Raw genomic sequence first — 20,747 nt, forward strand, 5'->3', positions numbered from 1 at the left:
CACATTGCAGTAGTATGTTGCCCCCATTTCCTAAGCAAGTCTACTGAAACGTAGACCACTCACTCAGATAAACACATCTCTCGTGTTCAGCCTCCTTAGTGCAGAATATCAGGATTTTGCTTAGAAAGTAAAGGTACAGGCAAGCGAGGAGAGCCTGGAACTCAATGACTAGACACATGAACCACAAAAAGCATGATCTTGTGGGCAGGTGAGGATAAGCATCTTCCACTGCAGGTGAAGAGAAGTCCAGCAAAAGAGTGGATCTGATGTTCAGTTGATAGACACAAACAGCAGGAAGTCAAGAGTAGCACAGTGTAGGGGGAAAAGAGTGATCTTTAGGTTTTTGCAAACTCTAAATAAAATTTTAATACTTCCATTGATCATTCATTCATCCATCATATATATACATATGTGTATATGTGTGTATATATATATACACATATATATACACACACATACACACATATATATGTATATACACACACCACCATGCCCAACTAATTTCATTCATCCAATATTTACTACAACCTACTATTTGTTCCAGTGCTGTCCCAGACATATACCAAGTTCAACGTCTGTGAGAGGAGCCTGGTTTTCTAGGCAGAGGTCAGAAAAGGATGAAATAAAGAAACTGCCATTTGTTAAGTATCTCTTACGTGCTAGGCACTTTCATATTGATGATTTAATTTAACCATCAAAACAATCCTGTGGATATTATTATCTCCAGTTCTGAAGAATGACAAGGAAAACATGTTTCATGGATGCAGAATAAAGAGGAATCAAACCAGAGAAAAGACAGGCATTCATGTGACCTACACAAGGAACAACTTCTCAGTCTGTTTACTTATTTGTGAAACCTGTCTGGAGGATTAGTTGTAAAGAGGAGATTGCATTAAGGAGCAAATATGCCAGTCTTTCCATGGGCTTTCACACCTGGGGAGGGTTGGTAAGTGTGTGTATTCCAAATGCCCATCAGAAATCTTACAGGAGGATGCTTAGGGAGGTTGGCAGAGGGCCCGAATGACAGCCTTGGCAGGATGACATACAGCAATCCTGGCTGGGAAGTGCTGATACCGGACACCCTAGCCATAGGTAACATGGCTTAAGAAATCTAGAGCTCAGCCCCCATTCTGGAGGGACCTGGAAAACCAAGGCCGGAGTGAATGGAAACCAGGAGATTAGTCATAAGCACAAAGCAGAAGCTGGTCACTCTATCTGAGGTTAGGGAAGAACTGGTCAGATGACAAGAGCACTGCTGCATTTCAGCAGGGCCTGTAGCATCAGCCCCCTGCATGGAGAAAGTCATTGTCAGAAGTCATTGCTCCCCCATTCCCATCTCTAGGAGTTATGACTCTCAGTTCTTCCTTCCATGACTCAGCAACTACTCAGTTCTTTCCACCTGTCTCAGACTTGCTTCTCAGATCCCAAGGGCTGACCCTCTGTGTCCCTGATGCTGTCTTCTCCTAGCTGATGTCAGCTTGGTTCATAGTAAGCTCACTGGGTGCTGAGTCATCCAATGTCAAGGGCCCTTTGATCTGCCCACCAGACCTGGGGAAGGCTGAGTCACCAGACCTGGGGAAGGCTGAGTCTGCCAGTGGACTAAGTGGTCCCAGATGGGGAAGGAAATGACTGCAGACACAGAGCACCAGGCACTTCCTTCGGGGACCTCCACCCTTCACAGAACATGGTCAATCCCTGTTGCTGTCCTCTCTCTCTCTCTCTCTCTCTCTCTCTCTCTCTCTCTCTCTCTCTCACAAACACACACACACACACACACACACACACACACACACACACACACACCATTCTCTCTCTCCAAACAAGTTATGGATATGGTATAAAGGTACCCTGACGATATTGCTCCATAGGAGAAACCATGCTTGGCTTCTGAATATTATGACTGTTTCCTTCTCATGAGTGAATGAAGGTGAGCGCAGCATAGAACTTAAAAATAGGACTTTCTCCGACTCTTGCTCACCAATTATACAATAATTGAAGAGCAGAGAAGAAAGTTTGTTTTGTTGCCACATAATTCATGTAATAGGGTCTGGATTACATGACAGAATTGTTACATTTCTCCTGGTTTGAACCCCTACCCAGAATCCATCCTGGGAAATTCTCTTCCTTGAACACCCAGCAGGTTTGCACTAATTTGTTGCTTGAACCCATGGCCACAAAACTTCAGCAGAAAAGGTTTTTATCTATGAGAACAGAAAGAAATATGCATGTAGATATGAGAATGTGTCAATAATAGAGTATTTGAGTGAGTAGATTTGGGGAGAGAAATTATTAAAATGTTATGAAGAATTCCATTTTTCATTGAGAGCATCATTTGCCATATCTCTGAATTCAAGTTCTTCCACTCAATCATAACTTAGATAAACCTCTCCCTGATCATCTCTGTAACTAATAATTTCTTCCTTCTCAGAACTCCCAAAAGCTCTCTTACATTTCTCTCGTATCACAGTCATTACTTCGTACTGGGGTAAATCCAAGTTATGTGGGGCTTGAAGCTTAAACAATTTGGGGGGACCTCTTTAGGGAAAATAATTGGAAGTGATTAATACAAAATTAGGCATGAAAATGAATATTTATTTAGAATTGGAAAAGTATCTGTAGTTCTAGCTTGTAAGGAGGCTGGGGTGGGAGGATCACTTGAGCCCAGGAGTTCGAGGCTGAAGTGAGTTGTGATTGCACCACTGCAGTTTAGCCTGGGCGACAGAGCGAGACTCTGCTTCTGAACAACAACAACAACAACAACAACAACAACAACAAAGAAATTACAACGAAGTTTTGAAAAACTTAACAGATACAACAGACATTCCACAATCTAAACAAATAACATTTGTATTAGTCAACTACCTACCAGTGTTACTTAACTAATATTTTCTGTACAGGACATGAAAAGATAGTTCAGTCTTCCATAATGGTCATAATTTTTTACTGTCGATAATTGGAATGAATAAAAGATACAACTTCACCTACAGATGCACTTATTCTTTGAAATACTGCTACAGGTTTGTGCCCTAGAAATCCACACATTCTATTATTTTGTGTAATTACCAACAAAAAGAAAACAAACGGATAGAGCATGCATAATTGGAACTGCTTATGCTGTGTTATTGAAAGTATTCCTGAAGTCAGAGAATTCTGGGGTTTTTTCAGAGAATTGTTTTGACCAGGCACTGATGGGAACGAAATCCACTGTTCAGTTTTATATGTCTGATTAGAAGCATTGTTCCACAGACTAGCTCCTGGCTCCATGCACTTCAAACCTTGTGTCTCCTCCAGCACTCACCTACTTCCTGTGCTGGGTGCAATAACTTTTTGGTTGACAGCAAAATATCTGTGAGCCCCAGACATGTATTTCAATAAACTCAACTGAATGTGTCTTCAATAACTTTGCCTTTTTTGGACCTCAAAAATGTCCTTGGCCATTCTAACGGTAGGGAAAGTCAGAGGAAAAAGAGACAACAGTTTAACTGAAGATTTTTTTTAACAATTTCACTTTTGCAAATTTTACCAGAATACATGACCACATAAGTATATGTATAGGGTCTCTCCCAGAGTGTTGGAAGGGGCCCATGTAAGTGAGGGGCACCGATGCTCGAGTTTTATTTGCTTCATGGAAAATCTGCCTCTGCATTTACTTTCTATTATAATAATTTATGTACTCATATAATTATGCCTACTATATTTGAGAGCATTTTTACATTTCCAGTTCCAGATAGAGTTCTTTTTACGTGGAAGCTGCTCAGTAAATTTTGTCGCGTTAACTAAGAAATTCATATACATTAAGGGGCAAGTGCAGTTACACGATCTCTCTCCCCACATGACTAAGTGTGCAGAGGAATTCCATGCTGTCCACCTCAAGGAAAATCACAGTTGTGTTTCTCCTAAGAAAGGGCACCAGTCAGTAGCTTTGGTCTTGAGTTTTTCTGGAATCCCAGGAGTTTTTTCCCACCAGTCTCAATAAGGTCAGAGACTTCTTGGTGAGGATTTCTGAAAGGATCATAAATTTATTAGTTGAAATAAAACTAACAGTATTTTGTCACTATGATTTAAAATAATAATTATAGGAAGAGATTGGTTAAATTGTTACATCTATAAAATGGAATACATTATTAAAATGCATGCAATGGAATATTTCTTTTGAAATGGAAAAGCATTCGTAGTATCCCATCAAGTGGATAATAATGCTCCACTTCAAAAACCTCACCAGTTCAAACCTCTACAACCAGTTTGTTGTTGTTGTTGTTCCAGCGTGCCTGCTCAAGAACCCCATGGCACTCTCTTCTGCAATTTCAGTGGTACTTCCACTCATCTCCCCACTTTCTACTTCCCTCCTATCCAGGTTGGATTCCATGGTCCATTACCCCAACTACTCTCGGATTCCGTGGTCCATTACTCCAACTACTCTCTTGCAAATACTCTAAACTTCCTTGGCCCCTCCTTGTACCTTTGCTCTTTTGAAAATATTTACTTTAGGCCGGGCGCGGTGGCTGACGCCTGTAATCCCAGCGCTTTGGGAGGCCGAGGCGGGAGGATCTCGAGGTCAGGAGATTGAGACCATCCTGGCAAACACAGTGAAACCCCGTCTTTACTAAAAATACAAAAAAATTAGCCAGGCGTGGTGGCGAGCGCATGTAGTCCCGGCTATGGAGGAGGCTGAGGCAGGAGAATGGTGTGAACCTAGGAGGCGGAGCTTGCAGTGAGCCGAAATCGCGCCACTACACTCCAGCCTGGGTAACAGAACGAGACTCCGTCTCAAAAAAAAAAAAAAAAGAAAGAAAGAAAGAAAGAAAGAAAAAATATTTACTTTATTGCTGTAAAATACACATATAAAATTTGCCATCATAACCATTTTCTAGTGCACAGTTTAGTGGTATGAAGTACATCCATGTTGTACTTGGTGGCAATCATCACTACCATCTACCTCCCGACTCTTTGCATCTTGCAAAACTGAAACTCTATACCTATTATTTATTTAAAATTTCAATTTGTATTTTAGATTCAGGGAGTACATGTGCAGGATTGTTACAAGGGTATATTTCATAATGATGAGGTTTGGGGTAGGACTAAACCCATCACCCAGGTAATGAGCACAGTACCCAATAAGTAGTTTGGCCTCCCTTGCCTCCCTCCTTCCTCCTCTCTCCTGTAGTGACCAATATCTATCGTTCCCACCTTTATGTCCATGTGCACCCAATGCAATGTTCAGCTCCCACTTATAAGTGAGAACGTGTGGTATTTGGTTTTCTGTTTGCGTTTTAATTTGCTTAGGATAATGGCCTCTGGCTACACCCACGTTGCTGGAAAGGATATGATTTCATTCTTTTTTATGGCTGTGTAGTATCCCATGATGTATATGTAACTTTATCTAAATATGTCAACTTATGTAAATTTGTAAATTTTCTTTATTGAAGTCACCATTGATGGGCACCTAGGTTGATTTCATGCCTTTGCTATTGTGAATATGCCTCAATAAACATAGGAGTGCATTTGCCTTTTTGGTAGAACAATTTATTTTCCTTTGGGTATATATCCAGTAATGGGATTGCTGGTGTGAAATGGTATCTTATTGTAGTTTTGATTTGCATATTTCTGATGATTAGTGATGTTGAGCATTTTTTTGTGTTTGTTGGCTGCTTGTGTGTCTTTTGAGAAGTGTCTGTTCATGTGCTTTGCCCACTTTTTAATGGGGTTTTATTTTTTGCTTAATTGTTTAAGTTCCTTATCATTTCTGGATATTAGACCTTTGTTGGATGTGTAGTTTGCAAATATTTTCTCCCTTTCTGTAGGTTGTCTGTTTACTCTGTTGATAGTTTATTTTGCTGTTCAGAAGCTCTTTAGTTTAATTTGGTCCCATTTGTCAAATTTTGTTTTTATTGCAATTTTTTTTGAGGACTTAATCATTAATTCTTGCAAAGGCTGATGCCCAGAGGATATTTCCTAGGTTTTCTTCTAGTATTTTTATAGTTTTAGGTCTTAAATTTAAGTCTTTAATCCATCTTGAGTTAATTTTTGCATATAGTGATAGGTAGGAGTCCAGTGAAACTCTGTACCTGTTACACAATAACTCCTCATTCCTTTCTCCTGCTAGCCCCTGACAACCACTATTCTTCTTTCTGTGTTTATAATTTTGACTACTGTAGGTACCTCATATAAGTAGAATCATGCAGTATTTGTCTTTTTTGTGACTGCCTTATTTCACATAGTATAATAACCTCAAAATGTACCTGTGTTGTAGAATGTGTCAGAGCTTTCTAACTTTTTAAGGTTCTGTGATATTCCACTGTAAGTACATATATACCACATTTTGCTTATTCATTCATTCATTGTTGGACATGTGGTTTGTTTCCATGTTTTAGCCATTGCAAATAATGCTGCAATGAAAATGGATATACAAATATCTCTTTGAGACCCTGGTTTCTTTTTTAAAAAATCTTTTAAGTTCAGGGGTACATATGCAGGTTTGTTATATAGGTAAACTTGTTTCATGGGGGTTTGTTGTACAGATTATTTCATCACCCGGATATTAAGCCTAGTACCCATTAGCTATTTATACAGATCCTCTCCTTCCTCCCTCCATTCTCAGATAGGTCCTAGTGCTGTTGTTTCTCTCTATGTGTCCATGTGTTCTCATCATTTAACTCCCACTTGTAAGTGAAAACATGCAGTATTTGGTTTTATGTTACTGTATTAGTTTGCTAAGGATAATAGCCTCCAGCTCCATCCATGTTCCTGCAAAGGACATGATCTCATTCTTTTTTATGTCTGCATAGTATTCCATGGTGTATATATACCACATTTTATTTATCCATTCTACAATTGATGGGCATTTCGGTTTATTCTATGTCTCTGCTATTGTGAATAGTGCTGCAATGAACATACATACGCATGTGTCTTTATGATAGAATGACTTATATTCCTTTGTGTATACACCCAGTAATGGGATTGCTGGGTCAAACGGTATTTCTTTTTTCAGGTCTTTGAGGAATCACCACACTGTTTTCAACAATGGCTGAACTAATTCGCACTCCCACTAACAGTGTGTAAGCATTCTTTTTTCTCCACAACCTCACCAGCATCTGTTATTTTTTTGCCTTTTTAGTAATAGCCATTCCGACAGGTGTGAGATGATATATCGTTGTGGTTTTGATTTGCATTTCTCTAATGATCAGTGATGTTGAGCTTTTTTTCTTATGGGTGTTGACCACATGTATGTCATCTTTTGAAAAGTGTCTGTTCATGCCCTTTGCCCACTTTTTAATGGAGACCTTGCCTTCAGTTCTTTGGGGTATATACTAACAGGTGGAATTTCTGAATCATATGGTAATTCTATTTTCATTTTTTTAGAAACAATCATTTTTTTACAGTGACTATAGTATTTTGCATTCTCATCAACAGTGCACAGGGTTCCAATTTCTCCAAATCCTTACCAACACTCGATATCTTTGGGGTTTTTATAATTTTAAGTTCAGGGATACAAGTGCAGGTTTATTACACAGGTAAACTTGTGTCATGGGGATTTGTTGTGCAGATTATTTAATCATCCAGGCATTAAGCCTATTTTTAATAGATGTCATCCAAATGAGTGTGAGGTGGCACCTCATTGTAGTTTTGATTTGCATTTCCCTAATGATGAGTATGTTGAGCATCTTTTCATGTGCTTATTGATCACTTGTATATCTTCATGGGAGTAATGTCTATTTAAGTCTTTTGCCCTTTTGGAATCAAGTTATTTTTTAGATTGGGTTTCAGAAGTTCTTGTATGTTCTGAATATTAATCCCTTATCAGATATATGATTTGAAAATATTTTCTCCAATTGCCTGTGTTGCCTTGTCGCTCTGTTGATAGTGTCCTTTGATGCACAAAAGTTTTTAGTTTTTATGAAGTCCAATTGGTTTTCATTTTATTGCCTTGCCTTTGATGTCATATGCAAGAAATTCTTGCCAAATCCAAGATTGTGGAGCTTTTACCCAATGTTTTCTTCTAAGAGTTTCACAGATTTCTCTCTTAGCTTTAAGTCTTTGATCCATTTTGATTTAATTTTTGTATAAGATAGATAAGGGTCTAACTTCATTCCTTTGCATATGCATATCCAGTTTTCAAAAATTTGTTGAAAAAATTCTTCTTTCTCTGCTGAATGGTCTTGACAACCTTATTGAAATCATTTGACCATATAAGCAAGAGGTTATTTCTGGGCTCTCTGTTATGTTTAATTGGTCTATGTGTCTGTTTTCAGGCCAGTATCATGCTATTTTGATTGCTATAGCTTTGTACTAAGTTTTGAAATCAGGAAGTGTGAATCCTTCAGGGTTTTTTTCCTTTTTTAAGATTGTTTTGGCTATTTTGGGTCCCTTGAGATTCCATATGAATTTTAGGATGGATTTTCTATTGCAGAAAAAATGATCATTGGAATTTTTATAAGGATTGCATGAATCTCTAGATGACTTTGGATAATATTGACATTTTAATAAAATTTTCTTCTTATCCATGAACATGGAATGTGTTCCATTTATTTATGTCTTTTTAAACTTCTTTTGGCAATATTTTGCAGTCTTCATCATACAAGTCTTTCATTCCCTTTGTTAAGTTAATCTCTAAGTATTTTATTGTTTTTCATGCTATTATAAATGGAATTGTTTCCTGACTTTTTAATGATTGCCATTCTAACTGGTGTGAGATGGTATCTCATTGTGGTTTGGATTTGCATTTCTCTGATGGCCAGTGATGATGAGCATTTTTTCACGTGTCTTTTGGCTGCATAAATGTCTTCTTTTGAGAAGTGTCTGTTCATATCCTTTGCCCACTTGTTGATGGGGTTTTTTTTTCTTGTAAATTTGTTGGAGTTCATTGTAGATTCTGGATATTAGCCCTTTGTCAGATGAGTAGATTGCAAAAATTCTCTCCCATTCTGTAGGCTGCCTGTTCACTCTGATGGTAGTTTCTTTGGCTGCGCAGAAGCTCTTTAGTTTAGTTAGATCCCATTTGTCAATTTTGGCTTTTGTTGCCATTGCTTTTGGTGTTTTAGACATAAAGTCCTTGTCAATGCCTATGTCCTGAATGGTATTGCCTAGGTTTTCTTCTAGGGTTTTTATGGTTTTAGCTCTAACAAACATTTAAGTCTTTAATCCATCTTGAATTAATTTTTGTATAAGGTGTAAGGAAGGGATCCAGTTTCAGCTTTGTACATATGGCTAGCCAGTTTTCCCAGCACCATTTATTAAATAGGGAATCCTTTCCCCATTTCTTGTTTTTGTCAGGTTTGTCAAAGATCAGATGGTTGTAGTTATGCGGCATTATTTCTGAGGGCTCTATTCTGTTCCATTGATCTATATCTCTGTTTTGGTACCAGTACCATGCTGTTTTGGTTACTGTAGCCTTGTAGTATAGTTTGAAGTCAGGTAGCGTGATGCCTCCAGCTTTGTTCTTTTGGCTTAGGACTGACTTGGCGATGCAGGCTCTTTTCTGGTTCCATATGAACTTTAAAGTAGTTTTTTCCAATTCTAGGAACACTTTTACACGGTTGATGGGACTGTAAACTAGTTCAACCATTGTGGAAGTCAATGTGGTGATTCCTCAGGGATCTAGAACTAGAAATACCATTTGACCCAGCCATCCCATTACTGGGTATATACCCAAAGGATTATAAATCATGCTGCTATAAAGATGCATGCACACGTATGTTTATTGCGGCACTATTCACAATAGCAAAGACTTGGAACCAACCCAAATGTCCAACAATGATAGACTGGATTAAGAAAATGTGGGATATATACACCATGGAATACTATGCAGCCATAAAAATAATGAGTTCATGTCCTTTGTAGGGACATGGATGAAGCTGGAAACCATCATTCTCAGCAAACTATCGTAAGGACAAAAAACCAAACACCGCATGTTCTCACTCATAGGTGGGAATTGAACAATGAGATCACATGGACACAGGAAGGGGAACATCACACACTGGGGCCTGTTATGGGGTGGGGGAGGGGGGAGGGATAGCATTTGGAGATATACCTAATGTTCAATGAGGAGTTACTAGGTGCAGCACACCAACATGGCACATGTATACATATGTAACTAACCTGCCTGTTGTGCACATGTACCCTAAAACTTAAAGTATAATAAAAAAAGATAAATAAACAAAAAATTTTATTCGGAATTAAAAAACTAAATAAATAAATGGAATTGTTTTCAAAATTTCCCTTTCAGATTGTTCATTTTTAGTGTATAAAGATGAAATTTATGTTTGTATGTTGACTTTGTATCCTACTTTCTATTATGCTACTTTGCAGAATTCCTTTATTGGTCCTAACAGAGTTTTTTTTGTGGTGTGGAATCTTTAGTTTTCCACATATAAGAGCATATTACCTGCAAACAGAGGTAATTTTACTTCTTCCTTCCCAATTTAGATGCTTTTGATATTTTTTCTTGCCTAATTGTTTTGGCTGTGGCTTCCAGTACTATATTGAATTATTGAATAAAAGTGGTGAAAGTGGGCATCCTTGTCTTGTCTTTGATCTTAGAGAAACAGCTTTCACTCTTTCACCATTGAGTATGATGTTTTCAGTGGGATTTTCATATATGGTCTTTGTTAGGTTGAGGTAGTTTTCTTCTACTTTTTGTTTCTTGGGTGTTTTCATCATATAATTGTGTATAATCTTGTCAAATGCTTATTCTGTTTTAATTAAAATATCCACGTTTCCCCCCTTCTTTTTGTTAATATGGTATATTACAATGATTGATTTTTATATGTAGAGCCATCCTAGCATTCCAGGAATAAATCCCACATACTTATGATATATAATCCTTTTAATATGCTGCCAAATTCAATTTGCTAATATCTTGTTGAGGATTTTTGCATCAATGTTCATAAGGGGTATTGTTCTGTAGTTTTGTTTTCTTGTAGTGCCTTTTTCTGTCATTGGTGTCAGGGTAATGCTGGTGCCAGAATGAGTTATGAAGTGTTTTCTCCTCTTCAATTTTCTGGAAGAGTTTGAGAAGGATTGGTATTAGTTCTTTAAATGTTTGGTAGAATTCACCAGTGAAGCCATCAAGTCAAGGACATTTCTTTGTTGAGAGATTTGGATTACTGATTCAATTTCCTTAATAACCAAAAGTGTTTTTTGATTGTCTAACTCTCTGTGATACAGTCTTCGTAAGTTTTGTGTTTCTAGGTTTTTTTATCTAGGTTTTTATCTAGGAATTTTATCTAGGTTGTCTAATTTGTTGGCATATATTGCTCATAGAATTCTCTTATAATCTTTTTTATTTTCACAGAATCAGTAATAATGTTCCTATTTTCTTTCTGATTTGAGCAAACTGAGTCTTCTCTCTCTTTTTTTCTTAGCCTAGCTAAAGGTTTGTCAATTTTGTTGATCTTCTTAAACATTTTTTGGTTTCACTGATTTTCTCTATTATATTTCTATTTACTTATTATTACTATTTTCTATTCATTTATCTCTGCTCTAATCTTTATTATTTTATTCCTTCTGATAGCTCTGAGTTTAATTTGTTCTTTTTTTTCTAGTTACTTAAGTTGCAAAGTTAGGTTGTTTATTTGGGATCATTCTTGCTTTTTAATGTAAGCATTTATAGTTATAAATTTCTCCCATAGCACTGCCTTCCCTGTATCCCATATGTTTTGGAATGTTGTGTTTTGTTTTCATTTGTCTCTAAGTATTTTCTTTTTTTTTCTTGTGATTTCTTCTTTGATCCATTGATTGTTTAATAGTGTATTAATTTTTACAAATTGGTGAACTTTCCAGTTTTCTTTCTCTAATTGATTTCTATCTTCATCCTGTTTTGGTCAGAAAAAATACTTTGTATGATATCATCTTTTAAACATCTGTTAATACTTAATTTGTGACCTAACTAACCTATGGTCTGTCCTGGAGAATGTCCCGTGTGCACTTGAGAAGAATGTGTATTCTGTGATTATTGAGTAGAGTGTTCTGTATATGTCTGTCATAACCCTTTGCTTTATTGTGTTGTTCAAATTCTCTATTTCTTTACTTTATCTTCTATCTGATTCTATCCATTATTGACGATGCTAAAGTCTCTTTATTGTGGAACTGAATTATTTCCTTGTGTCCAATTATTTGTCTTTCTTTTATTCTTTTTTCCCTTTTCAAAAAGTGTGAAGTTTTAAAAATACCCACTAGAATATAAACTCCACGTAGCTGAAGATTTTTGTCTATTGTTCAGTGCTCTATTTGTAGTTCAGTGCTCTATCTTTGGTTCTAGTAGTTTGGGATATACTAGGTACTCATTTTGAATGAATGGACATGGGAAAGTACAAAATTAATATAGAAAACACATTGTACCCCCATGCTTTATCAGAATTTGAGATATTACCATATTTGCCCCAGATTTGTCTTTTAAGAAATTAAATATTACAGATAAAGTTGAAGCCCCCTAGATACCTTTCCTGGATCTTATTCACCTCTCTCCATCCCCAGTGATAGTTGCTGTCAGTAATTTGCTGTTTATCTTTATCATGTAAATTTTTTTTACTTTGCTACATATTTAGAAATCTCCATAATAATGTATAGCATTTTGATGGATTATAAACTTTATATAAATAAATGACATATTTTACATATTATGATTTTCTATATTATGTTTTATGAAATTTTTCCTTCTATGTTATATTTACGAAATTAATCCATGTTGATACATGTGGCTCCAGTTCATTCATTTAAATGGTATTTGTTTTTTGGGGTTTTTTACTTGCTTGTATAAAAATTTGTTTATCTATTCTCCTACTGATGGACATTTAAGTGGTTTCCTGATTTTTGCCATTTCTAGCACTGCTACAATGAACATTCATATAAAAGTGTCCTTGCACAGCAATCTTCAAATGTTCCTCTGTGAAGGATCTTTGTTTAGGGCTGGAAAGCTGGTGCACAGGGTATACGGAGTTTCATCTCTAGTAGATATTGTCAAATTATTCTCCAAATACTTTGTGCAAATTAACATTCCCAACAGAAATATTTGAGAGTTCACCTTGCTTCACATCCAAGCCACCATTTGGTATCATCAGGCTTTAAGTAATTTTTTTCATCTTATGATGTGAAGTGGCAACTTACTTTTATTTTGCATTTCTCTGTTTACTAGAAAAAGTTTAACAACGTTTTATAAGTTCACTGGTCATTAGGTAATCCTCTTCTATAGACTGCTATCTGATGTAACTGTCTATTTTTTATTGAGCGATTTCTCTCTCTCTCTTTTTAATTTGCAGGCAATCATTATATATGCTGGCAACTAATCCTTTGTCAGCCATATGCATTGTAAATACCTCCTTTTGGTCTATGTTTTATCTTAACATTATTTATAGTATCTTTTTTTATAAAGAAGTTTTATATTTTAATGGAGCTAAATTTATCAGTTTTTTTCTTAATTGCTTAGTATATTGTTCAAGAACTCTCTTTCCACCCTCACATCTTAAAGATATTCTCGTATGCTATTATCTAAATTTTTAAAATGCTGCTCTACACATTTAGTTTTTAATTCGGTCTGGGGAATGAGGTAAGAATTAAATTTTATCTTTTTCCATATGGACAATTAATTGCTCCACCACCATCTTATTACCCCACTGATCTGTAATGCAGCTCTTGACATATTACATTTCCCTGTATGCATGGGGCTGAGCTCTGTATTCTATTCCACTTGTCATCTTGTCTGTCTCTGTGCCAGAATCACATTGTAGTAATCACTATAATTTTACAAAAATTATTCATCTCTTTCTCACCTTGTTCGTCTTCAATTTTTTTTTTTTTTTTTTTTTTTTGGCTATTGTTGTCCTTTTCTCTACCATTTAAATATTAGGGACACTTGTCAAGTTAAATATAAAACTCTGATGGAATTGCATTGGATTTATAAATAAATTTGGAGAGAACTGCCATCTTTATTATAGTGAATCTTCCTTTCCGAAAACATGGTTTTTACTCTGGACTTCTCCATTTATTTAGGACTTCCTTTACTTCAATAATGCTATATATTTTTTCATTATCTTGTATATCTTTATTAGATTGCTTCTTAGGTAAATTATAGTCTTTGTTGTCATTGTGAAAAGTATGTTTTTTGTATTGCTTTTCTGGTTACTAGAGTGTTATTGATTATGCTATGCTTTGTATCCAAAAATCTAGATCAACTCTCTACTTTTAGAATCGTATATTGGTTAATCATTAGAAATAATACCTCTTAGATTGTATGTGTATGTAAATATGCTTCATATTTCTTTCCAATTCTATACCCTTATGTTTTTATTTGTCTTACTGGATCGACTATAACCTTTAGTACATTACTGAATAGAAGTGGTGACATAAAATATCTTTATCTTGTCTCTGACTTTAATGGTAATGCTTCTGAAGTCTCATCAATACGCAGGATTATGTAGATTTTGAATATTAGGTAAATAAAATTCACTTCTATTCCTAGTTTAATTTTTTAATTATGATGAATATTAATTTTTCACCAAATGCTTTTTCTGGAGTTACTGAGATAATCATAAGGCTTTTCTTAACGTCTAAATATGGTATACCATATCAAAAGATTTTGGAATCTCTTCTTGAAACCACCCTTCCTTTCCTGATATGAACCCAACTGGAACACAAACACTGCTGATTTTGGTTTGCTACCATTTGAATTAGAATGTTTTATCTCTCTGCTGATAAATGAAATGAATCTACAGTTTTCTTCTCTTATTTTTTTTCTGATCTCAAGATTACACTAGGTTTGAAAATAAGCTCTGTGGCTTTTCCTCTTTTCCAGCTCCCTGAAATAATGTACATAAGTTAGAGACTATCCATACCTTGAAGATATAACACCTAGCTGTAAAATCATCAGTACCTGGTGGCTTTTTGGTGGGGAAGAGTTTTGGTTGCTGACTTCACTTCTTTAACAGCGATTAGACTATTCATATTGTCAAATTTTTCATTCAATTAATTTTTGTAATTTATTTTTAAAGAAATTATTTCATCTAAAATTTTAAATTTGTTACTAGTAGTATTTTGTGGTTTAAAAAAAATCTCTATCAGGAAAAACAGTGGTTCCCATGGTGGGGTGGGGAGAGGAAGTGAGAGATGTAGGTCAAAGGATATAAAATAGCAAATATGTAGGATGGACAAGTCTAGAGATTTAATGTGCAACATGAGCACTACAGTTAATAAAATTGTACTGTATTAGGAATTTTTGTTAAGTAGATTTTAGTAGCTATGTAAGATGACAAGTATGTTAATCTGCTTCACTATAGTAACCACTTGACTATATGTTTCCTATAATATCCTGTCGCAAATCTCAAATATACACAATAAAATGTATTTTTAAAAAACACATATATCTATAGGAACGTCCCCTATTTAGATGCTAGTATTATACATTTGTGCCTTTTGTATTTTTTCTTGATTGTTCTCTTGTTGTTTTTTTCAAATAAAAAGCTTTTGGTTTTATTTATCCTCTCTATTGCTCCTTTATTTAATTAATTTCTATTCTTTATTATTTCTTTTCCTCTACATTTCTCGTGTTTATTTTGCTTTTCTTTTTCTAACTTTTTAATCCAATCGCTAATTTATTTTAACATGTCTTCTTTCCTTCCCTCCCACCGAGACGGAGTCTTGCTCTGTCGCCCAGGCTGGAATGCAGTGGTGCGATCTGGGCTCACCGCAATCTCCACACTCCCGGGTTCAGGCGAGTCTCCTGCCTCAGCCTCCGGAGTAGCTGGGATTACAAGCGCGTGCCACCGTGCCTGGCTAATTGTATTTTTAGTAGAGATGAGGTTTCACCATGTTGGCCAGGATGGTCTGGAACTCCTTGACCTCGTGATGTGCCCGCCTCAGCCTCCCAAAGTGCTGAGACTACAGGCGTGATCCACTGCGCCCGGCCAATATATCTTATTTCTTAAAGATGTCATTTTGTGTTATAAATTCACCTCTGACTACCATAACTTTAGCCACTTGCTATGTAGTACATTCATTACTGTTTAATGCTAAATGTAATTTCTATTGTGATTTCCCTCTTTAACCTGTGTTATTCAAGTTTCCAGGCATATTTTTTCCTGCTGGATCAAATGGCGGTTCTACTTTTAGTTCTTAGGGAATCTCCACACTGTTTTCCATAATGTTTGTACTAGTTACATTCCCACCAGCAATGCAGAAGTGTTACCTTTTTACTGCGTCCTCACCAACATCTTTTTTTTTATTATTATTATAGCCTCTCTTGCCGGAGTAAGGTGTTATTGCATTGTGGTTTTGATTTGCATTTCCCTGATCATCAATGATGTTGAACATTTCTTCGTATGTTTGTTGGCCATTTGTACATCTTCTTTTGAGAATTGTCTATTAATGTCCTTAGCCCACTTTTTGATGGGATTGTTATTCTCTTACTAATTTGTTTGAGTTCCTTGTAGATTCTGGGTGTTAGTTCTTTGTTGGATGTATAGATTGTGAAGATTTTCCCCCACTCTGTGGGTTGTATGTTTACTCTGCTGACTGTTCCTTTTGCCATGCAAAAGCTCTTTACATTCATTTTTAAAAGAATATCCTGTAATGATAGTTTATGATTGGTTACTTGTCTAAGTCTTTGTGATTATAAAAATGTCCTAATTTTATGCATTTTAATAGTTTTGCTTGGTATAAAATTCTCAATTGAAAGTTAATTTCTCTCAGCCCAGAAAGATAATCACTGTCTTCTTACATCTTAAGTCCACTGTCCATCTATTGAGTGTTCCTTTGCATGGAATCTGTTCTTTATTTCTGATAGCTTTTAATATTTGCCTCTTCTTTGTTGATGTTCTTCAATTTTACTATGTTGTACATTTATTTTTATTTATCCTGCTTGCTACTAGTGTGCTTTTAATCAGAGTACTCCTGCCATCTTACAATTCTGGAAATTCTCAGCTCTTATTTTATCATATATTGCTCCTCCATCCCCCTTTGCTGTCACTCCTATTAGGCACATATTATAGAACTTACATCACTCTATCAAAATCCCTACTCTTGCCCACAAGGTTGTACCAATAATGTTTTGCCATCATTCTAAATGGAAAATTAAAAGAAAATGTAAAGAAATGTTTATATTTTCCTAATGAAAAATGCGAATTCAGAAATACAATGTGTCATGTTTGTATTTCAAACCAAGAAAAGACTATAAGATTACTGCAAAATCCTGTGTACTATATTACACTACAAAGCTAAAAATATAATTACACATTGAATTTGATAAATAAAAAATCAGAAAGATTCTTGAGACCTGAAATTTATAAGTGACAATAACATCACTTATCTCTAACTTCAAACTAGTTATATGACATTTTTAATTGTTGAAACCTGAAGTCATTAAAAATTTGTTGGTACATATTTATAGAAGCATGTATTAATTCTATTTGTGTTTGTCTATGGGTATACGTATATATATTTGTGTGTACATATATATATATTTATATAAATCTTATATAAAATAACACACTCCAGCAGTCCTAACTTAAGTTTTCTTTATAACCATAATTATTTCATACCAATTTTTAAATAGCAATGATTATTTAAAAACAATATATTGCCACCTGATATATTGTTTGTCTATTTTCTTCCTCTAAAATGTCAACTCCATGAGGGTAGAAACTTAATCTTTTTTGGTCATTACTGTATTGCCTGGAACACTTCCTAACATGTAGTACTAATTCCTTAAATATTTGTTGAGTGAATGGTAACATTTTTATATGTTCCAGACCTGAATTTGAGTTAAAATTGAGCAAGAGAGAGACTTCCATGAAATATGTGAACTAGAAGGTTTACAGGTAAACTGTGGGTCCAGATGGATCGTAAAGTTGAGGAGTGTGGAGTGTGTGGCTGAGAGAGGTGGAACAAATTAGGCAACGCCACAAGTCAGAAGACTCAAAGAGTGTGTAGTTCTGGCCATGACCGAGGTCAACTGAGGAAAGTTAGGAGAGGAAAGCTGGCCAAATTTTGGGGGTGTACAAACTTGTTCAAGATTAAGCCTGCAAGCTTAGATGCAAGCATATAAAGCATCTGATGGATGGCTGCTCCAATAGAAACACCCTACATGGGGTCTGCAGCCATACCACCCTGAACACAGCGAGTCTCATCTGATCTGGGAGGCTTAGCAGGGTCAGGCCTCAGTAGTACCTGGAAGGAAAATGAAGCACATAGGATGTGTCCTTCAATAGGTCCCATTGACATTCAAACTCCTTAGTGTGGCACACAAGGTCCTTCACATTCTGGTCTCCCTGTCCAGCCTCCTCTATCATCACTCTATTATTGATCTAAAGTCGGCTCCACCCATTTTGGACTAATCACATGTCCCTGAACTGCACGTTCACGTTTTTCACAGGCTTTGGCTTCTTCCTTCGTCCTGCACAGAATATTATACCTGGTCTCTTTACCTTCGTTTTCCCCTTTAGTCCCCTGCCTATCCTCTCTTTTCTTTCAGGTCTTCACTGAAACATGGGCACTCGTGGGAAGTGCTTTCTGTTCCCCAGGCTCAGGTATGGTGCCTTTCTGATGTGTCTCCCTAAAACCACTCACTCCTACATAACATTCGTCATGCAGTTCGGAAATGCCACTCTTGAGGTCTGTCTTTCCAGCCGGTCAATATGCTCCTCAAAGACAGGGATTGGGTTATGTTCCGGGACCTGACACAACAATTTTTTTTTTTTTTTTGAGATGGAGTTTCACTCTTGTTGCCTAGGCAGTGCAATGGCGCGATCTCAGCTCACTGCAACCTCCGCCTCCCAGGTTCAAGCGATTCTCCTGCCTCAGCCTCCCGAGTAGCTGCGATTAAAGGAACCCACCACCATACCCAGCTAATTTTTTTTTTTTTTTTTTTTTTTTTTTAGTATTTTTAGTAGAGATGGGATTTTGCCATGTTGGCCAGGCTAGTCTTGAACTCTTGGCCTCAGGTGATCCGCCTTGGCCTCCCAAAGTGTTGGGATTACAGGCGTGAACCACCATGCCTGGCCTGGCACAACAATTGACACATAGAAGGCACTCGATCAATAGCATTGAATAAATTATGAGTGAAACAGTACAAATGAATGAACGTGGACAGGTCCAATAAGGCTGTTGGATCATAGGCAGTGTAAAGAGGCATGGTTATTTAGTTGGTTAAGTCTCAAGCCCACCGAAGAAGAGTATGTGTTTGTTGCAGGAGTCAAGGGAGCTTTAGGGAAGACTGGGTGGCCTTGGTATCCCAGTGGAGTTGCTCTGAGCAAGGTTTAGTCAAAGGTAGGTTAAGGATATGGCAGGGCAAAAACATCAGGCAGCCAGAGTTTGTCTTTAGAAATTCCAGCCTTTCTTTTCGGGTGACTTCCCCAACCCCTGCTGCAGCAGTCTCTTATTTACTTTGACTCAAACACCAAATTCCCTCCTACTACTCCTTCTCCTTTCTACAACACCAGCTCTCTAGATATCTCTGTTCCTAATTTTTTTTTTTTTTTTTTTTTTTTGTAGAGACAGGTCTCCCTATGGTGTTGCCCAGGCTGGTCTTGAACTCCTAGCCTCAAGTGATCCTCCTGCTTCAGCCTGCCAAAGTGCTGGATTACAGGTGTAAGCCACCTCTGGACATCTTATCTGTGAAATTTTAGGCATTGATCAGTGCAGAAAGAGCCATGAACTGCAGGATGTTCTCAGAGACTCTGACATTATGGCCCACAAGAAGCTGCCCACTCAGCTTCTAGTCAGTTAGGTGTGGACTTCATCAATCACAGAATGAAGACTCAGACAGCCTCCCAGGAGGACACAAAGTCAGCCTCAGAGAGGCATGGAGGTGTTAAAGAGGGAAGTGCCTGCTAGAATTTCAGTGGGTTGGATATGCTCTTTAACGATGCACAAATCATAGGTATACATTTTCTGACAATTGGAATCTATTATTACTCTTGAACCAGCTGTTCTCCAGGCTGTTTCCTGTAATGGAAGGGATACTTTGAGTTTATATCTTTTCAATCCTACATCCTCAGAAATCTACACTGATACTAATAAAGGGACTCATTTCTCCTATGAGAACCCCTGTGCGAGAAAAGTATGTTTGGGTATTGCCTAATGCACTCATAATAAATATACACAGCCATAAAACAGAGCAAAAGTCCTGGTAAGCCTGTTATTTGCAGTAATTGTAGATTGTGAGTGGACATTTTAAAGAGAAGCTTACAAGTTAGTTGTACTTTCTGGTAGTAATTACCTCCCACAACATGACTCACTTCGGCAGTTTAAATGCAAGAGTTGGGTGTCCCAAAATCAACAGTTTTATAAATAAATCTCTGAATCATGAACTGAATGCATAAATGTTTAAATATTTCTCCTCCTTAATCTGAAAGATAGCTTTAGATTTAAGATATTGCACATATTTTAAATACCTTAGGGAAAAAATAAAAACGAAAAAAGCAGAAAAGGCAATGGATGTCTCTGTACACTGTAGAAAGGCTTTAACTTGGAAGTTGATATCCTCTTTGCAGGAATGAACCTCCAGCAACCAGAGTGTTAAGTGGATGTTTTCTTCAATCCAAGAGGGGAGGCTGCTCTCAATCTGTTCTAATGCGGCCCATTTGTTTGTTTTTTAAGTAATACTCGCAGGGCAGACTTTTATGGTAATGTAGCAACATTAATGCTTTTAGGTGGGACTCTCCTGCAGTCTCATGGGTAATAGAACATATAACGGAAGAAATGTGGCTGTGTCAGCTTGGAATGCTGCAGAAAGAACAATTCATGCCAGAAGGAGACATTCG

The 20,747-nt window shown here is 36.7% G+C and overlaps 1 long non-coding RNA gene across 1 annotated transcript; it reads left to right on the forward strand.

The window, feature by feature from the left end:
• The first annotated feature begins 2,609 nt into the window (after positions 1–2,609).
• Positions 2,610–20,033, forward strand: LOC130540523 (uncharacterized). The gene is made up of 2 exons (XR_008954508.2): positions 2,610–18,512; positions 19,477–20,033. It is a non-coding gene; the product is annotated as an uncharacterized LOC130540523 (long non-coding RNA).
• The last annotated feature ends 714 nt before the right edge of the window (positions 20,034–20,747 follow it).

This window comes from Pan paniscus, chromosome 8 (assembly GCF_029289425.2).
Source record: "Pan paniscus chromosome 8, NHGRI_mPanPan1-v2.0_pri, whole genome shotgun sequence".
Taxonomy (NCBI): domain Eukaryota; kingdom Metazoa; phylum Chordata; class Mammalia; order Primates; family Hominidae; genus Pan; species Pan paniscus.